The sequence below is a fragment of the Hypomesus transpacificus genome, chromosome 7 (genome assembly GCF_021917145.1).
Source record: "Hypomesus transpacificus isolate Combined female chromosome 7, fHypTra1, whole genome shotgun sequence".
Taxonomy (NCBI): domain Eukaryota; kingdom Metazoa; phylum Chordata; class Actinopteri; order Osmeriformes; family Osmeridae; genus Hypomesus; species Hypomesus transpacificus.
The window spans coordinates 6444719-6462038 of record NC_061066.1 but is presented as its reverse complement, the minus strand read 5'-3'; positions in this window follow the sequence as shown (position 1 = coordinate 6462038).

Below are 17320 nucleotides of genomic sequence, written 5' to 3'. Positions count from 1 at the left end.
GGACTGGGATGGGCTTCCCGACTACGGTCCTCCCACTATGAATGGGAAAGGGGGGTTGAGAAAAGGATCACTTTACTAAGGAGTGTATTGAAGGAGTTGGTGATTGCTGCAACTGTAAACATTCTGTTTTGGTCTCACTTCCAGTAAACTTCAAAAGTATTCTGAAGGACCAGAGTTAAATCAGAGGGGGGGAGGGGGCACACAATTATAACATCAATGACAGGAGCACACTCAACTCCCAACTCTCTATCCCCCACATCAGACACTGCCAGCACTGAAACCTGTATATTACAGAGGGAGAGTGTACAGGAAGGTAAGCTAGGGTCAAAGGAGGCTTGGGCTGTGAAGATGGTTTTAGAGTACAACAGTGTTGCTGGCAAGGCAACTTTACAACCGGATAGAAAAGAAACTCAAACTTCGGTAAGAGTACTCAAAAGATAATCCCTTGTGTCTCATGGTGAGGTCTTCTTTCAGACCAACTAAGTCAGAAGTTTTGTGCAGGACCTAAATAAGTGAAGCCGAGCAGAGATTTCTAAATGTCCACATCTGTGGATATCCACTAAGAGCCAGGCTGAAATACCTGCCATGCAAATGGACTGCTGAACAGGAGGTGTTCGACCGTGAAGGACTGGGTAACGTACCACAGTGCGAAGTTGGAAGTGTTGTAAAACTTTTTCAGTGACCTGCTGTGTGTGTGTTGGAGGAAACGGTTAGAACCAATGGGGATGCTCCAATTCGCCCTCACAACGTTGAGATGTGAAGGAGGCTAAACGCATGTGTAAATGTGTCGCGACAGGGAGGAAAACATCCAGATGGTCAGAAAACAGCTGGCAGACACACAGCCTGGAACTAGCACCTTGTTCATTTGGACTGTTTTCTAAACGGTTCAAATGATCATGCGCTAGCGACCCTCTGAATCTGAGTCCGGTATCGATCACTTATACAGCTGCCTTTCAATAAAATAGGCTGCTTGAAGTCCCAGACATTGCAGCCATGTCGTCCTTCTTTTTAAGTCACCTAGAGCAAGGGAGACAAGTGGATGACCAAGCTCTCACTATTCTGGTCTTTGTGTGTGGCTGCACAAAAAACCCCACAACAAAACATGGCTGAACCTGCTTTTCCTGTAGGCCCTCAGTTACTCAGAGCAGCTGTAAAGGTGTGACACACACACACTCTCTTTCTGTGAGACAGGAGCGAGTGAGTCACCTGATGCGCCCTCTTCACTCCACCTTCCTGCCAGGGACAGACAGGTCCACAGACGTGAACAGAACATCCCCTTCGCTTCGGCATTGGGGACACCGCAGCCTTTAATTGGAGGTCTAGAAATGATATTAGATGCATAGTTGAAACACACATACACAGACAGCAGCCTTAGTGTCTGCACTGCCCTCTGGTGGAGGTTCCAGAGGCAAGGTCCTGAACACATTCTCAGAAAACACACCATACCTACCAATGTACGTATTTTGTCAAATAGAATCTGGGACAAAAGGGACAGATGATGACAGGCCTATCCCTCCAGTGCCCAACAACAACAAAAATATCAGCAAAGACTTTCAAGCATTCAGACATCCTCTCATTACTCAACAGTTTCCTTAAGCAGGTTTTACTCAACGTTCACACCTACAGCTTCCTTGGTTGCTACAAAACAAAGAGAGGTAAACACGAACTACAGACTGGCAGTGACACTGATCACACAGATCGGATAGACACAGACACACCTGTGGCTGACAGCCACATACATTCAACAGCAAGCACATTTACATTTAGTCATTTAGCACACACTCTTATCCAGAGCGACTTACAGTAAGTACAGGGACATTCACCCGAGGTAAGTAGGGTGAAGTGCTTTGCCCAAGGACACAACATCATTTGGCACAGCCGGGAATCAAACTGGTACTGGTTCTGATTACTAGCTAGACTCCCTGGATTTGCAGATACACGCAGGAAAAAGGAAAGTTTTGGAACCTAGCTAGTCAGCACACAGACCTGTGTGCTGTGAGGGTGATCATTTTGTTGTTATCATTGTTTTGAATGTTTGAGGTTTCTAGGGAGTCCAGGAAAAAAACACCTGTATCACGCTCATGTTTGATTTCAAACAGTGTGGCACTGGTTCTAAATTAAAGTCAGCCATGCCTACCCTAATCCAGCTCCTTAACACTGGACAAAAACATAATGTCTAGAGAGACAGGGTGGAATCAGACTGGCTGTGATAACAGGGAAGTGGGGCTGTTAATCAGCTGGAATTGTCCAATCTTGAGGTGATGCAGCTGTGGGTGCAGCCTTAGCCCCTTTGGAGCCTTAGAAGCAAACATTTCAGTATAGAACAATGACAATAAAATAACTTGAAAACAAGATTATTGTTTGATGTTGCCCCGATTATATAACTTTTGATTTTGCTGCACTATTCTAGCTGAGAAGTTGTTGTTGCTCTGTAGCTAAAATGTGATTATTGTTCACCTTGCCTGGTAGTTGAGATGTGGTTACTTAGCACTGTGGCCATTTTATACAGACTGTTACTTGAATCTGACCACTGAAATACTGTTGAACTATGTACTTTGTACTTATCTCTGATCTTCTAATAATAATAATGTACTTTCTATTCGCTCTATTATAGGAATAGATGCTATTGTTTCAAGGTAGAATAAACTTGACCTCAGATTCTTGTCTGATGAAGGATTCCTCAAAAAGCACTACCCAGTAAAATCAAAGCATGAGAAATCCATCCGTATCTGATATCAGAGGCGCAAGGTGAATCAAGGTTAGATGTCCTCCCACACCAGATGGAAGTGTGCTCAGTTTAGACATCAGTTGTGAAACACAAAACCATAAAAAAACGTGTTGCTATGGCTTACGAATGTGGACCACCCCACACACACACACACACACCAGAACAATACATCCACAGTGCTAAGGGAGGAACACGGTATATCTCACAAGTCTTGCTCATCAACCTTCCAAAACAAACTTAAATAAACCAAAATAAAAGCCAATGACAGAACTCCTTAGAGATGAGTGGAAGAGTTTTTTACTCCCATCATTTCCTTATCTCTGTATCTGATAGTTTTCAATGATATGGGTCTGCCAGCCATTTTCTTTTCATGCCATGATAGAAATTTCAGCAAAAATAAAAAGCAATTTCCAAGATACACATTAAAACAAAAAAATTAACAGAACAAGGCTTTGTGGATTGAGAAAAACAGGAAAGGATACATCAGAAAACTACCCTCCAAATTGAGACTTAACTGACTTTATGACAACACTGTTCTATTCTGAGCTGCAATTAGGCCCCACTTCTGGGGAAAGAGAGTGTAGAGCTCTTGGGATACTCTTTCAAATGTATAATAAATTGACTTTATGACAATAACATTCTATTCTGGGCTTTAATGGCATAATGGCTGTCATAGTGACATTATATTCTGGGCTGTAAGATAAAGAGTGCGTAGAGCTCTTGGGAGACACAGTTTTTTATGTGTGTTTTGAGTGGATGACTGAGAAAGCTTTCAGCTGAAAGCTCCCAAAGTACAAGTGAACTGGTTGAGAAGATGGAAGTTCTTTTTTACCTTGATGTCAAAGCTACACACACTGACGTCATCTTCATCCTTGTCTCTGCACTTTCGCTTCTGTGGATGTTATGTTCCCAGTGGTTCTGTGTCCGTACGTGTGTTTGTTTGTGGTTTGTGCGTGTGTGTGTGGGGGGGCTCTTTTCTTTCAGGTTTGTCATCCTGGGCAGGATGGCTGAAGTTGCAGTGGCTGATTGGTCGAAGTCCCTGATCAGGACTCCTCTCCGCCCCCCCCTCGTCAGTGGCTGCAGCTGTGATGTGCCTTGTATAAGGCCCAGAGGTTGACCAGCTAGGAAGCTTGGCTGACTGCTGTCTGTGTTGGTCTGTGTTGGTCTGTGTTGGTCTGTGTTGGTCTGTGTTGGTCTGTGTGCTGCTGTTTTTAACTTTGTTCATTGTTGTTCGCCATAATTTGAGTTAACACCTTTTGCTTTTGTTCCCAGGGGGAAAGGGGATAGCCACATGCTTTAGGCAAGAGGCCCCGGGGCTTACACTACCCACAGGATAACCTATAAATAATAAAAATAAATAATTATTAAATACATGTAGATACACCATTACATTTAAATATCTATATATTTTTTTTTCATTCCCATTTTTTTCTTTTCATGGTGTACATATTGATTTTAACAAAGTCCCTAAAAGTCCTCTATATACACAGCGGGCCTCATGTACCAATGCTTTTGCACCCACTTCACGTGAATTTGTTTCGCAAATAGTGCGTAAAAGCATGGCGAGGTATGTACAAACATGCCGCACTGATGGACAGTGCAGACTGCCTGTCGGGGGAACTGATAAAGGCAAATTGCGCTTTTCCGAGTCATGCATATGCATTCACGGGAGGGTCAAGGGGAAGTTCCCATAAAGCAGGGGTGAGGAACCTTTTTTCTGCAAAGGGCCATTTGGATATTTATAAAATCATTCGGGGGCCGTACGGAATTATCAACTTATAATGTGCCTGATATATTTGGTCAAACATTTAATTAACTCACCGATAATGTGATGGCTCTAACTGCTTCTCTTTGTGAGGTTTGGGATGTTAGCTGGCACAGATGCAGCCTGCTTTGACTGGGGGCGCAGTGAACATTTCTGGGGGTGTATCATGATTACGGAAAAGGATCGTATTATTTTTTATATTGATACAATTTTTTAGACTGCTTATTGATTCGAGTGTTAATCATGTTAATCAAGCGCGGAGCCAGACGTTGTAAACATTCGGGGCTTAAGCCAAACCAACAACTTATTCTGGGTTTGATTTGCTAGAAAGGAATTCCACACTTGATGCGAGCAGGCAGACATTTTTTGGTACATTGGTACGCAACGCTGCGCGCCTCCACGTCCTCTTCCACATTTTAAAATAGCGCTGCTGCCAACAAATAATGCACCTAATAATATGGTTCCTGCAGTGCCACGGCGGGCCGGACCAAATGATGTCAAATGAATGTCGTTCCCCAACCCTGCCATAAAGAGATGGGTGGAGATGCGTAAAGTGCGCCTAATTATGTATTCCGCGGTATGTACAGAAACCGCCCGTGAAAGCGTGCTTCCATTTTGCGGTGAAAATTATCCGCTTTTTAAAAGCAGGCGTAAACCAGGATGTGCATATGCCTCCTGGTGAAATGGCCAAATGATTTTTGCCACAAGGATCACACTTTTTGAGTTGAGTGAACACAAAATCATTACGCGTTAAAGATTAAGCAGCCATGCAATGTTACAGTTACTGGAAGAAATCAAAGATGACATTGAATCTCCGACTCAGCGTTCACATTCCATTCCAGCAGTTGTAAACTCCTCACTACATTCAAACAGTCATCGCTGTTTTGACTTGGTGGCTGATCCACGATAGAAAGAGAGAAGGTGGCCCATTCAATTGCGCGTATAAATGCTTGCAATGTACAGTATAGTGGGCGGAGAAAGGCGCTGTTTACCCGATGACCTACAAGTTTCGTAAATACAACGTAAACTGAAGTATCACAGCGTGCACAATCTGCGGGTTGCCCATGGCGCTAATAGCGCTACGTTTGCGAATGTACGTATATGAGGCCCACAGTGTGATCCAGTTGAAATGAAGTTAAGTATCACCAATACACAACTGGCCAACAGCAGGCCCCTGGTGCAGTCCCTTTGCAAATGCCCCATTACTTCGCTCTACTGACTGGTGTTAGGGGCCATTGCTGGAGTTCCCATTGATGACAGGAAAAAGTTAATTAGGCAGAGGAGGAGCACTTTGACGACTAGGGGCAAGGAAGAGAGGGAGGTTGGAGAAAGACAGCTGGCAGGTGAGAACCGGACGCTTGTGGGAGGGGAGGCTGGCTCCCGGGGTCTGTCATTAGAGGCAGATAGCTACAGCATGGAGCCTGTCAAACGGGGGCTAAACAGGAGTGAAAGCCTGAGCAGAGGAGTGGAGAATGAAAACATGACATGGTCACTTTTTTTGGTTTAATCCTTACATGGCCAAACAAACCTAGAGGTGATGTGACCTCCTACACACCCAGTGAGTGTGTAGGAAGTCACAACCTAACTGCCTTGTGCCACTAAACTTGATTAAGAGGCGTATTCAGATTGTTACAGAATTAATTAAAGTTAGACTAATTACAACTAGAGAGAGTACAATTTCTGGGGAAATTGTAGGGTGGGCTTGCTTGCGTCAGTTGCAGGGGGGTCAATTTTTTTATTACATTTTTACAACTGATATTTCAGAATATTTTATATAAAAAGGTTTCGTTATTTATAAAGATTACATATATTTAAAAGCATTTTTTTGCTGCTCATTTACAACTCAAAATACTAACAGTGAAGTGTAAACGAAATAGTTGTCTTCTGATTTCCCCTGCAAGAGGAAATGGTGATGAGCAGCCTCATAGTTGAATCAAAACAAATACATTTGGCAGACAGGTGTAAAAATGTATCTAATCTCTATAATTTAAACATCCTTTGGAGAGAAGGGAAGTTTTTCCCTTCTCTGGATATTTTCAGGAATTTAGCCTAGGCCTACTCATACTGCATTTATTCATTAATAACCAACCCCCTTAGAAGATTATTCCAACGACGTTACCGTCGGTTGGGTGGTATTTTTCACTCGTAATCCAAGCTCCAATTTGCGTACTAGAACGTCTCTATCACGTTGTATCCATGCGTCGTTGCTAACGTGTGGTGACGTAGCTAGCAAAGATTACCCTTCGTCGACTAAAGGGACTTTGACGCCACAAAAACGTTGTAACCTCCTAAACTGTGCAACGGAACGAAAAGCAACTCAATTGCTACCAAGACGAAACTTTTGACACCTAGGTTGTCTATGTAGTCCAAATATTGACAAAGTTTTAGGGGTGGGAAAATAAACAATAATAATGAATAATAAATATATATGTGAGATAACAATGGTTTGTGCTTGCCGAAGGCCACCCCAATTACACATGTAAATGGAGTAATCATATTATTGGCATAAACCGACAATTGCTATGGCGTTTCTCATGGTCATGTGAGCGCACTCAGTGGCGTAGTAGAACAAAACAGTGTCATTTGCATAGTAGTTAGTAAAAGAGATATTACCAGCATCTGCAGAATTAGTAGTGGCATACGATATAGCAGTATCAGTAGTGGTAGTAGTTGTGTCGTGGTGCTCTTAGTCTTTTAATGAGACGAGTTGACTGAATAGCTTGTCTTGTGTCTCCACTAATCAGCTAATACCAATCACCTGTGTAAGAGACTGTCGCGTGTTTGTGTGGTTGCCACGGTGATGGTGCAGCTATGATTGCTAACGTTCTGAGGACAGAGAATAACAGAAATTTAGCTAGATTCCGCACCTCAAACAAGTTAACCTAGACGCAAAACTATATGTCCAATCCAAAAAATAAAGATATTTTCCAAGACTCCAAGAAACCAGAGATGTCCTTTATATGTCTGTGCAGTCAGAATTACGACTCTACCGGCCAGGGACGTGCACACGCTATGGCTAAGGTTGCCCAGGCAACTGCCCGTTTGCCCTGCTCAAGTCAAAGTGCCCCTCCGAGGAAAATAAATAAATAAATAATAGTGAATTTAAACAGCTGCAGATTTCATGTAGAAAATCGCCACCCGAAACATTTCATAAAGTAGCCTTATTCAATTCCAATCGATACGCCTATGGGCAACGAGAGTGGAAGTCATAAGGGGGAGGGGGTATGCCCCCTACTCTGTTTGCTCTGCGGTACTGCACGCGACCGCCACCTGAGCCTGCATTTTCTTGCACTTAAGAGACGGTCACGGTTGTTTTATTCTGTGTCGATAAAAAACTGCTTTGACGTTGTCAGAAAAGGTGAGTTTTAAGTTGTAGAAATGTATAACAAACGAACAATCATCAAGTTTTATGAAATAAAATCTTCATAAATCCAGGCTCAGTTTGCCACGTTTAGCCTAAATAATCAGATGGCTAGCTTGCCTACCAGACAACCAGCCCGTTATCACATGCTAGTTTTTGGTATGAAAACTAAGCTACATGTCTGCTGATGGTTAGTTTATAACATTTTGTTTTAACAATAAGAATAAAAGATGGAAGTAATGCATTACATGAATTATTATCATTAGCAAATGCCCTTCAAAATTCCTGTGCACGTCCCTGCTACCCGCAGTTTCTAAATCTGGTTGTTTTTGCCTTTTCTGACGAATTTGTCACCAGATTTGCATTTGACTCTATGGGGCGAGAGTTGGACTTCGTCTCGCTTTCGTGGGGCTCTGAACAAATGTGTAAATCTGTTGGATTCCACAGACAACTGTCTACGACCAGCACAAAATTTGCTATCTATTGATCCAAAAACGAAGCATGAAGAGCGAAAATTGTGGCAATGCTGGCAAACTAGAAATATTTTGTCAACGACATCCGAAGCTCCCCTCCACTCTAAGCGTTTCAGTCTGCACTCTAGCCTTTCACGTACACACCCATGTACATCTCAGAAACGGTTTGAAAAAGTCCTCAAATATAATCAGTGATATTGAAACCAAAAAAAGTTGAATAGATATCAAATAGCTGAATTAGTTGAAATAGTTTAGGGTTTTGTCAACATTTTAAAGTTTAAATGATGGCTCTAACTGAAAGGATTTGGAAGTTGAAGTTTTAAAGGGGCGATTGACTGTTTTTTGGGGGTATTTCAAACTGTTCCTTAAGGTCTCTGAATAGGGTATGTAACATCGGTTGGGTTGAAAATGGCCCGGGTGCTGTTCTATGCCCCCTGATAGATCCTCTGAAATGTTCCCGGGAAAAAACACTAGCTTTTCTCCTTTTATGGTATGCTCGTTAATATTTAGTAGTGCTGTCAAACGATTAAAATATTTAATTGCGATTAATCGCATTAATGTCAATGTTAACTCGCGATCAATCACAATTAATCGCACATTTTTGTCTATTCTAAATGTCCCTTGATTTCTTTTTGTCCAATAATTTTTTCTCATTTTAATTTTTTTATCAACATGGAAAAGTGGATCAGATTGCATAGTGCAAATGTTTTTTTTAATTGAAAATAACATTGCAATCGCCTGGCTTTGACGAGGGGGTGGAGAATTCGCATCAGCTGTGTGCTTTTAACCTGGTCCTAACCAGACCCTCGTACATTTCATTTGTACAGAGGGTCTGGGATCTCTCGATTGACAAACGTTAGCTTCCTTGAAGGCGGGTCCTCTGTTGAAGTTTAAAACTATTGAATCCGCCCAGAGCCACTCTGATTTGCCATAACCAATCGCAAGCGTTCGCCTTAGCCAACTCCTTCACCACTACTGTAACGGAGCTAGCTGCCGTAGCTGGAAAATCAAACTTTTCCCGAACCCCGTAGGGAGGAGGGCCACAACATCATGGCCACCAACAAAACTCAGCAAGGAATGTTCTTGCTCTGGCTTTAACCTATATTCGGCAGCGTTGCCACAACCGCAGAATAGTTTCGCTCGCATCTTTCTCCGCCGCCATTACTGAACTACTCAAACAAGTGCACAACATTAACGTCATCGTTCTCAGCCGTTCTCAGCTGTTCGCTGATTGGACCTACAAAAAATGTGTTTCTGGAAACCGACTTCAGAACCGACATCCCAGACCTAGTACAGAAGCAAAATCCAAATTGAGCGGAAGTACGTAGGAGGGCAGAGCCAGGCTAGTGTGCTTTGCCATCAAGTGGTATTTCAGACTGGACGTGCTGCGATGATAGCTCAGTTCACAACGACAAAACACACAGATCACTTTGCTCTTGTCAATGGGACCATTTGGCAACTTTTTAATAGTAAACTTTGCATTCAGAATTTTATTGGCATCCATTTCGGCGTCTCGCGCTCGCCATCTACTCAAAGCGTAAAGTTAGCCAATACTCTTTAGCCGGCTCGCAAGCCCAAACAAGTGTGTGCGGCATGCCTGTTGTTTTGTTTCCGGTGTAGGTAGATCCGGTGTGGTGTTGTAGTTTTTCTAACCTCAGTAGTTGCTGCAACAGCATGTGAAAAAGACTACAACAATTGCTGGGCCAAAAAGAACGTTAATCGAAACGTAAAAACAAAACGAAAAAAAATGACGCTGTTAAAATGGGTGTGCGTTAACGCCGTTAATAACACGTTAAACTGACAGCACTAATATTTAGATAAGCTGCGCGCTGATTAGTTGGTTTTCAACGAGTGAAGCTGGGGAGCAAAAACGCAACACGGCCAACAGCAGCACTCAATGAAACACCGAAGGTGGAGACTTGAAATAAAAACGCGCAAATAAATCTATTGTGTCTACACAACACTGTTTTGACAAACAGATTGTGTCTACAATCTGTTTGGTCTACAGGTTGTGGTTGTGTCTACACAACAAACAGGTTGTGTCTACACAACACAACAGATTGACTACACATCATTTGAACTGATAACATTAATTGTTTACACTTCTGTTGTTGAAGCAAACTGGATTGACTTAGGTGGGTAGAACGTTAGGCTACAGCTTAGCAACCAAACCATATCATGATTCTACTCGGCTTCAGTTAGGTAGCTCTAGATATCTTGCTGAAAATTAACACGACAAAGATCTGGACAAACATGCATTGTGAATTGTAGATTTAAAAAACACAGGTTATTTATTTGAATGAAACACAGTCAGAAACATGAAATAACGTTTCCAATAAACTATAGGCTAAATTATCACACATTCTACCTATGATCTTGCGCAAGCTAAACTAGTTTACATGCCTACTACAGTCTAGGTCAGTGGTCACCAACCTTTTTAGGCCAAAGATCACCGACCTTTGCCTTGGTGACCCGAAGATCTACCTATTGAGGCGTTGAGAGACAGAACAGACTCCAGACTGAACTTACAACTTAACTTTATATTTGGCCTTATTGTAATTGAATGAAATCAAACACTTTGTGAACAATATGAACAAGAAAAAACACTTTTGCAATGAGCAGGCTGGATATGAACGGTTTTATTTATAAACTGAAGTTACAACACAACACTGACAAATTTCTCATGTGACAAGTCAGTGTGATGGCTGTGACTGAACACTGTCTGTGAGTGCCTTGTAGTTTGGCTCATAAGCAGAGACAGCCAGTCTGAGGCAGTCTGTGAGGTGTCTGTCAGTAAGCCGGCTCCTGTACTTGGATTTGGTGATTTTCATCTGTGAAAATGCCATTTCACAGAGGTAGGTCGATCCAAAGTAGGCACTCACTTTTAGTGCACATGCACTGAGGAGAGGAAACTTCTCTCGGCTGACAAGTCCCCAAAAGTCACTGTCCCTTGACCTGGCTTTCAGCTCAATGTCATTTTGCAAATCAAGCATCTCCATGTCCACTCCACTTGGCAAAGCAAATGCTTTCTCGAATTGGTCTGCAACCTCCTCTGTATTAATAGGCAGGAATGGGTTTGAAAGAAATGCAGCAATATCCTTCATGATTTCTAACTCACCAAAACGTTGACTGAACTCCGCTGCCAGTTTGTCCAGGTGCACACAGTACTGCTCAGGGTGAAAGTCAGAAGAGTCTTTGATGGACTGTGACATTTTTTCCAGGTTTGTAAAGTGTGTCAGCATCCCTTTCCTCAGATTCGTGGTCCAGACACAGAGTTTGGCCTTGAACGCATTCACTGCGCTGATCATGTGGAGGAGGTGCCGGTCTTTTCCCTGGAGTTCGTGGTTGAGCGAGTTCAGTTTTCCGGTTAGGTCCGTCAGAAACCCCAGGTCCAGTAGCCACGCATCCGTTGAAAGTTCCTCGTGCTCCTCGTTCCTTTTCGACAGAAACGTCTTAATCTCAGGCAGCAAGTCAACAAATCGCTGCAGCACTTTTCCGCAACTCAACCACCTGACATCAGCATGCAGAAGCAGGTCTCCATACGCCGAATCGAGCTCATCCAATAACGCCTTGAATAAGCGATGCTGAAGCGCTTTTGCTCGAATCGAGTTTACCACTTTGACCACCAGTGACATGACATGAGAAAAGTCCACAACTTTCCCAGCCAAGGCTTGCTGATGAATCACACAGTGATACTTCATGAAGTCGGGGAAATCCGGATCATTACGGCACAGTGCTATAAAACCAGCGTGCACACCGCACATTGCCGGTGCCCCATCGGTAGTGATTGCCACCAGTTTCTGAATGGGGATGTTCTTTTCACGGACATAGCTTTTAAAAACGTTGTAAATATCCTCACCTCTCGTTCTCTCTTTTAATTGGAGAAGAGTGAGGAAGTCCTCCTTTGTTGTAAAGTCCTGGAAAGCCATTCTGACAAATACAACAAGCTGAGCCGTGTCCATTACATCCAGCGATTCATCAAACTGCAGTGAAAAATATTCACAGAGTGACAAGTCCTCCAACACCTGTTGACCAACGTTATCCGACAGTAACTCGATCCTTCGTGTCACTGTTGTAGGACCAAGAGGCACAGCACGGAATGCAGCTTTTATGTCCTCTTTGTTTTTGAAGGTGCTGCAAACAGTCTCTGCGGTGACGGTCAATAGTTCCTTAAACAAATCCCCATCTGTAAAAGGTCTCTTGTGTTTAGCCAAAATGTGGCTAATACGAAATGACGCCTCAGTTGCAGCCTTACTTTGAGACGTAGGTTGTGAGAAAAGCGACTGTTGAGCCTTCAACTCCACTTTCAGCTCCTGAACTTTTTTGGCGCGGATTGCGCTCTTTGGTGGATAGCAGTCTTTGAATTTCGGATGGTTAGTGTTGTGGTGCCGCTCCAAATTCCCTCGCTTAGACAGTGCCTGTGGCTGGTGGCACAACATACACACACTCTTGTCTTTTACCAAGGTAAAGATGAATTCCTCCTCCCATTCATGATGGAAACTGTAGTTTTTCGCCCTCTTTCGTGGTGCCTCTGCCATGCTTGCTAACACTATGTGGACAACACGGCCGGGTAAATAAACAAACCAACGGCAACCACGCCCACAGGTATCCTGGGATAGCAGGTCTCTCAAAGGTCGTCTTCGGGAAAAAACGCCCATTTATTCTGTCGGTGAATTGCTTTGCAACACGCACAGGCCAATATGCAAATCCAGGTACAAGAGAACGCGCGTTCAGTTTAAGAATCCTCCGCGTTCATGAATTAGTCGGAGATCAGTATTTCTGAAATTATTTTGGAGATCGACAGGGAAAGTCTCCGAGATCGACACGTCGATCGCGATCGACAGGTTGGCGACCTCTGGTCTAGGTGTTACTAGTAACAGTTACTAGCAATGCTAACGTATCCTGTATGTAGCACCTGCCTTTCTCCAGTTCTTTCAAATAGATCATCTAGACTGCTGTTCGTTTTCTGGCAATTTTTTCGGAAGCTTCCCTTCTAATGCCGACTACAGCTAGTCTAGCTAGAGTCATTTGATGTGTGTAGAAACGTGTTTAGCATTCTACCTGGTATGCTATATACAGGAAACGTTAGCATTGCTAATAACTGTTAGCACAACATCATACTGTCCTTATAGCTTGCGGTTGCAATGAGCATACGGTCGGAACAGCACCTCTTTCCAGGTTCAGCTTCCTAGCAAATCCTGCTTGAAATTGTCCAAGGTTGTCAAAACTGTCTTGGGTGAAATGTTCAGAGCAAATGAATGATTGAGTGTCGAACTTCGCCGGGATCTTCTCATTGACAACAGCAACCATGCCTGTCCAATGTTTGGCTCCTTGGGAAGACTGTGAGTGTTAGCCTTCCCTGTACAGCCTGGAACACAGCATTTACGACCGTGGTCCATTTTCAATATCCTTGTTATAATTCAAGACGTTCTTCTTTGTAATTCCTTATAAGTAGCCTACACTGAGCAGCGCACAGCTAAACTAGTATCGGAGATAGACGCTACCTCGGGCTGGTCTGGATGTACATTTTGGGGCGTGACAGATACAGACCAGAGCCAAAAAGGGCGGTCCCCCGTCCTGCGTCACACCGGTGGCTTTGTTGAAAAGCTAGCGTTTTACAGCCACATTTTTTCTTTTTGAGATTTGCATAGGAAAGAGGTGTCAATGGACTTTGATATTCACTGTATGTTCATTTTACCCACCGAACTGTCGTTATTCAACTATGACAAGGTAAAATCGGTTATGCAATCAATCGCCCCTTTAAGAAGTTTGAGAGGATTTGAAAGAAAACTCCATTGGTAACCCATGTAAAAAGTATTATAAATATTGATTTATATTAATTCAAGCATAAGAGGTACAAAGCTGAAAAGTCATAGCAGGAATGGCCTGAAACTGCTGACTTTTTTGATAGCTGAACGGCTTTAATAGCTGAAGATTTGAAGGCGCTGAAAGGTGCCATGGAAGAAATAGAAGAATAAGTTGATTAAAGATTCAAAGAACAATACTTGCTTAACAGCATTCTCACAATAATAATATATATGTGAGAGAACAAAGGTTGTGTCCCCTTGCCAAAGGCAAAGCACACCCAATAACGGCTGTTACCCAAAGTGCAAAGTGCTGCACAATGGCCGACAAGCATAAAGAAAAACTGAAAGAGACAGGAGAGACCAAGAAAACTTTGCCTGAACAACAGAGAAAGGCCAGGCAGACAAGATGAGGCACGGTCTCTCGAAGAGGAAATCCAGTGGCAGAGCCGAGTTGAAATAGAAGTTCAGAAAGTGTTTAATGCTTACTAGCCTCGGTGCCCACGGAAGTTTCGTGTGAACATGACATCATGGGTTTGAAGGCAAACCCTAGCACTGATCTGACAACAAGGAGCTAACAAGCCGAAATAAACAGACATGGCATTCGTAAAAAACAGCTTTCTGCATTAGAGAGAGGGAGTCAGGTGGCTGAGCGGTTAGGGAATCGGGCTAGTAATCTCATGGTCGGCCGGCTGCGCCAAATGACGTTGTGTCCTTGGGCAAGGCACTTCACCCTACTTGCCTCGGGGGGAATGTCCCTGTACTTACTGTAAGTCGCTCTGGATAAGAGCGTCTGCTAAATGACTAAATGTAAATGTAGAGAGAGAGAGGTAGGGAGTCAGAGAGGGAAGAAAGAGATATAGCTAGTGTTCCCCTGTGCCTATTGTTGTTCTAGTACACATATAAAGGCACAATACAACCATGAATTGGGGCCTGTTCCATAAAGGCCGCTCAAAAAAGCTATACTTAAAGTCCTAAACCAGACTTGAATAAGTTTAATTAGTCAAGCGGGGCTTAAGCGGTTCCATAAAGACCAATTTCAGCTCACGCAGTCCTACTAATTCAAGTCAGAATTACGCAGTCAAGCTAATTGCGCGTGCACCCTATTTTTTAACAGCCCGAGAGGTAAAACATGGATCATACAATCCACCACGGCAAAAGCAATGCACACGACCACATTACTTCCTCCAGAAAGAACGTCCCCTTTTAATCGTGTACAATGACAGCTCCCTCATCCACCGCTTCAATCAAAGTAAAATGACACGCCATGATTGACGTCTTGAACGATTGAGGACCTTTTTAGACCTTCGTTGATTAAAAAATACCCTCTAAACTAATCTAAATTGATCGTTTAAAATAAATAGCCAACTATTAATTAAAACATTATCCAGTAGCCTAACTTTTTAACATGGGTTTTGTGTCGGGGAAATTGAGGGCGGATTTAGGTTCGTTTTGCAATTGTAGGCTACTGTTAACAATTATATTGCTATGATAATTGTACTCGGATAATTTAGATGGAGATATAGGCCTATGCCTGATGCCTAAACATTTGAAATCACAAACTAACATCCATACATTTAACGGCTATGGTGCGTAGCCTATCAAACCATTGTTCATCATTGTTTAATGCATTAGGCTAAATGTTGTAGCCTATGTAGGCTATTTACGTTGATTTTCTATCAATGTTGAACATATTGAACTGATGAGAATAAGAAAATGAGAATATACGTGGTAAATCATCGTCTTCCCGTTGGGTCAGTGTTACAGGAACGTCTGGTTAAGCACGAAGTCACGCTAAGCCTAACAGTTAGTCTGACCCAGTGTTAATTTTGGCAGCTATTTTTGATTTAGTCTTAAGTCTTTAGACGAAAATGCTTATTAGTTTTAGTCACATTTACTCATTTTAATCCTTCTTAGTTTTAGTCTAGTTTTCGTCGATGAAAACTAATTACATTTTTAGTCTAGTTTTAGTCTAGTTTTAGTCATATTTAATAGCCATATTAGACTCCTTTTTTCCCTTCTCAGTAGAGATGTGCATCTCCATCACTGAGGACGATGAAATACACATCTCTGTGCACTGCCAACGATCCTATACATTAAAGATACATAAAAGCAACTACTAATGCGATACGATTCACCCCTATTGCGATGCAGTGCGATTTGACAAGATGTGATTCGATCAGATGCGATGCAAAAGAATATGATGCTATGCAATTTAATATGGTAGCCTACATAATGATGTATTTCTCTGTCAGACAGCAAATAATCAATTAACAAGTGAAAGTTTTACTTCACATATTAAACAAAGTCTCTGAAGACATAACATCAGGCCTGGACCTTGCCTTAAACTAGTTCTTTTTTCCTGTTGTAGGCTATGTGTTCTCTGAAAGTAAAAAATGGTAAACTATATTAGGCTACTGGCAGTCACAAGTTGCTGTAAACACTAATTTAACACCACACACTAAATTGAACTCATGTCCTACTTTAAGGTTTTTCTCAATGACTCAGCTATCTCTCGTCTTACTTTGTCGTACACAACAGGGATTTGTTTCTAGGAGAATATAGAATTCCGATTCTTGCTAGAGGTACCGGTGGAGCTAGCCACCGACTGTAGCCATAGCTGAATCCGAGGGGGAGGCAGACGTCTCCACACAAATACCATGTAGCCTCTTCAGATGACAACCTAAATTAACCGTGCTGCCTGTGTGGGCTATAGCAGCACCAGCACGACAAAAAACTCGCCCGAACACGCCTCTAACTCGTGCGAAAGACAGATGGACTTGACGAGAATCGGCCACTTACAGCAGTAGAGATGAGAGCGCGCTTATTAAACAGAGAGGAGGAATCTATCTAAATATAAAATTCTTGGGAAAAAAAAGTATTGTGACTTCGTCAACAACCAACATTTTCGTGTCGTCTCGTTAACGAAAGTTATAATATATTTAGTCATAGTTTTTATTTTCAAAGATCCGTTTACGTCACGTCTTAGTCTCGTTTTAGTCATGGGAAAAAGGTCGTTAACGAACATTTTTCGTCATAGTTTTCGTCGACGAAATTAACACTGGTCTGACCCTGACCAGATTAGTTTCGCAGCCTAAGTTGCCATAGTAACCGAGTTCGAACTACGTTGAGCTAGCTTTATGGAACCGAATGAACAAGAAATGAGTACGACTAACCGACATAAGTCTG